Source organism: Chiloscyllium plagiosum, chromosome 32, assembly GCF_004010195.1.
Source record: "Chiloscyllium plagiosum isolate BGI_BamShark_2017 chromosome 32, ASM401019v2, whole genome shotgun sequence".
Taxonomy (NCBI): domain Eukaryota; kingdom Metazoa; phylum Chordata; class Chondrichthyes; order Orectolobiformes; family Hemiscylliidae; genus Chiloscyllium; species Chiloscyllium plagiosum.
The window spans coordinates 24663333-24667675 of record NC_057741.1 but is presented as its reverse complement, the minus strand read 5'-3'; the positions used below and the strand labels follow the sequence as shown (position 1 = coordinate 24667675).

Below are 4343 nucleotides of genomic sequence, written 5' to 3'. Positions count from 1 at the left end.
GGACTACAGAATCCCCTAACACAATTGATCTCTTGGAAGCCGACGTACCCCTCGTTGCATTAGAGCCAGTCTCAATACCAGAAACTTGGCTGTTCGTGCTACATTCCCCTGAGAATCCATCACCCCCTACATTTTCCAACACAGCATACCTGTTTGAAATGGTATATCCACAAAAGACTCCTGCTCTAGCTGCCTCCCTCTCTTACCCTTCCTGGAGTTAACCCATCTATGTGACTGTATCTGAGACTTTCCCCTCTTCCTATAACTGCCATCCATCACATACTGTAGCTGTTGCAAATTCCTCATCGTTTCTATTTGTCTCTCCAACCGATCCACTCGATCTGTTGTTTCAATGTTCCGTGCGCCTGCACCTTCTTATTAAATGAACACCATTTCCTGGTGTCAATCTCCTGCTTTTTCTCCACACTCGTACACATCATTTTTACCCATATGATCCTGAAATGGCCTCTTGAATGCCTTGACTGAACATGCCTCCACTACTCCTCCAGGCAGTGCATTCAATATTGCAACTTCAGTCTTGCTCCTTCACAGATCACTTTAAATCTATGCTTTTGTTTTTTTTTTCAAAAAACTGACCAGTTTTACTCATTACTCTCCAGAAGTGAACCTATATTTTAAGGCTTTTCTTAGTCGTAATACAATTCATTAAATTAACAAATTATGTAGCACAAAACATAATCTTAATTACCTGTACTTTATCCAGAGATACTGAAAGTTATCAACGTCTCAGAAAAATTTAATATGCAAAGTAAAATTCTCCACCATGTACAGAGGTTGCTTTCCAAACCAGCAAACACCACGTATTTAAACATATAATTTTCTCTCATTCTGAACTTTTATTTCTATGAACATTTTTAATATTTGTGCAGCAACATTTCTATTTATATTTAATTTTCAATATAAATCCAAAAGATGGAAAATGCATAGATCACATTTCTGTTTAAACTTTCTTACAATTGGATGATGTACAAGCAAAAGCATCAGACAGAACGACTGCAAGACAAAAGTGAGATAATTCACATGCTTAGAAGAATCAATTGTCTCTTGTTAAGGTTTTACTTTGATAGTAAAACTTCAAGAGATTGGCAGAAAGCACTGGGGGAGTTATTGACACTGTTTGTCAACACAACAGCATTTTCATCAAAGACAATGCAATTTTTGACTCACGTTGTACACTTCTTACTTTATTGATATAAATGCTGTATTTTTGGTGATTGCAAAGCCAAACGTAATTTTATATGTCTTAAAAATAAATAGGAAGACAGCCTTCAATAATTTATATTTACATCATAACACTGAGTCTGTGCAATGTTCTGTTGTGATTAGAACATACTATTAACTGAAATTAAAATGGACACAGCTTCTTCAGGAGGTTCTTTATACTCACTAACTTCAAAAATATCCAAAAATTTTCACTTTTCAATGAGATATGAAAGAACATGGCCTTACAACACACAAATGGTTAACGTATTGCCATCTATTTGTCATATTTGCTCTTCCTCCATCTTGGCATCTGAGAGAGTGATCCAGCTCTCGCTCTTGCAAGGCCTGGAAGATTACGATGCAAAGTCATGTTTACAGGTTATGAATGAGGCCTTTGAAACTAGAGAGAGCACACTGCCCTACTAAAGATTGGGGGTATTTACTGCTCAATGAAGCAGAATTTTACCTGGGCAAGACATGTGCTTATGTCTACAAAGCAAAGAACAACACTGTGACTGCAATGGAAAACCAAACAATACTTGTATTTAGAGTAAAGTGACCCATGCACATAGTGGCATGGTGCATACCAAATTCAGCAGTAACCTGCCTTACTGGGCATAGGATTCGTGTGATGCCATACCCATAAAGGATCTAAAGCACAGCTATACATAAATTGACAATAAATAGTAAAACGATTTAATTTGCAAAAAACACTTTTAATGGGCAAATTATAATTATTATTTAAAATGTTTTTGAAACCCAAATCTTTCAGTCTCCGGATAGTCAGAAGGTCTCCAAAATGGAAAATCTAATGGGAGCTGAATGGGAAGTTTCAATGTCCAACAACAATTGTGAATGCATCCTTCTTTAAATTAAGAGTTCAAGTCTTGACACGTCCAATGTAATTATTTGAATAGTTACCCAGAAAAGGTCAATCAGAAATAAGGCTAGTTTAACTCCTAGGCAACTCCAGAACTAACATACTAAATCACACAGGCTGATAAACCCTCCGAGCAGCAAAGACTACAATTTCCCCTAGTACTCTCTGATCACATACCTCAACTGATACGCTGCAAAAATCATTAGGACCAGTTTCTATGTACTCCTTTATACCCTGCTAAAATATTTCATATTATTTCTACAGCAAACACATTCCATAAGAATTGCATCTTTCATATTAGAAAGACTTGGCTATAACATAACAGGTATATATATATAGTGCATTTAATATAATAAAACTGCTCAAGTGCTCAAGGAATGTAATTAAATACAATTTGACTCTGAGTGACAAATATAATTTTAGGTTATCAATAAATGGGTTGAGGAAGCATATCAAAAAGAAGAAAGAGTAATGAAAAATCAAGGTAGCTAAATAGACCAGAATTGGAGAAGCTGACATCCTAGAGACTTCTAGGCCTGGAGAACAGTAGAGGTGGGGCAGGGAGAGGCCATTAACAAAGAGAAGAATCTTAAATTGAGGTTAATCAGGAATCAGTGCCAGTGGGCATAAGGATAGTGGGTGAATGAGATTTATTGAGAGTTAGGTCATAGACAACAGAGCTTCTCAAGTTTATAGATGGTAAAAACTGGAAACTAGTCAGGACGATGCTGGGATAGTCAAGATTGGAGTTAATAAAGATATAGATGACAGTTGCAGCAGTAGATGAGCTGAACAGGATTGGAACCAGAAGGTGTTACAGACGTCCGTGTGGACAAGGAAAGGATGTTTTATCGGGTAGGAAAATGTAGAACTAAGGGACACTGTTTGAAATCAACAGTATAATTAGCAGAAATGATTGCAAGTTCCCATTCTTTCTCATGTGCAAACTTTCACTCTCAGTTTTTTATTCTTTAGAGGCATTCAAAATCTTAACTATTTCTATAGCCCATTTAAGACAAGATAAGGAATTTTTTTTGTCTTATCGAGTTGAGTGATTTTGGGACTCTCTTCTTCAAAAGGCAATGGAAGCAGCATCTTTGCATATTTTTAAAGGCACAGGTAAACAGATTCTTGGTACGTGGAGGGTTAAATGTTATTGGGGTGGGCAGAAATGAGGAGTTAAGGTTAAAGTCAGATGAGCCACGATCTTACTGAATGGCAAAGCAGGCTTGAAGGACTGAGTGGCCTCCACCTAATACATACATTCATAAGTGGAATGAGCAATCTCTGTAATGGCACTGATATGGGCTCAGAAACGCATTTCAAGGTCAAATAGGAGACTGAGGTTGCATCAGTCTGGTTCAGTCTCAGACAGTTGGCAGGGAGAGAGCTGGAATCAATGGTAAGGGAGCAGAATTTGTGTGGGGACTAAGGACAATGATTTTGACTCTCTCAATAATCAATCACCTGATGAAGGAGCAGCGCTCTGAAAGCTAGTGTGCTTCCAAGTAAACCTGTTGGACTATAACCTGGTGTTGTGTGATTTTCAACTTTATACATACCACTGTAACACTTATCATTCCTCAAACTAAAGGCATCAGGTTTGACACCAATCTGATATGTTATCACTCACCATCTTCCTTTTTTTCTGAGGTGCTGTCTAGTTCTTCTTTATGGACTTGGGTTCTGTCAATAGCAACATCTGCCTTGCTGTCAATAAATATCAAGCAGTGAACCTGTCACGATAACAACAAAAAAGCCCCAAAACAGACATACTGCACTTAACACATCATGCTGACAACACTTTTGTAAAGAAGATCGTAAACTGGACTAGCAGATGTGCTGTATACAATCAAAGAAAATTATTACACTCTCATGGGTTAAAGTTCCTGTAACCTGAAGTTGACTTCTATGTTAAGCATGTATACAATTATCTAAAGAGCATCCTTATGACATTAAACTAGGCCTAATGAATCTTTAACCTGGATAAATATTAACAACTGCACAATTATACCAAGGGAATCATTAGGGATTCTTCTCAACCACATTCCTGATCATAGTGAATGGGGGATCAGACTGGAGGGCAGAATGGCCTATTCATAGTCATAGTGATGTACAGCACGGACACAGACCCTTCGGTCCAACCCGTCCATGCTGACCAGATATCCCAACCCAATCTAGTCCCACCTGCCAGCATTTGGCCCATATCCTTCTAAACCCTTCCTATTCATATACCCAT

General features: G+C 37.8%; 1 protein-coding gene and 1 pseudogene across 2 annotated transcripts in view; one reads left to right on the top strand and one right to left on the bottom strand.

The window, feature by feature from the left end:
- Positions 1 to 4343, bottom strand: part of stx18 (syntaxin 18) — a 158439-nt gene that overhangs the window by 47446 nt on the left and 106650 nt on the right. The window lies entirely within an intron of this gene.
- On the top strand, positions 985 to 1879 carry LOC122539239 (annotated as a pseudogene).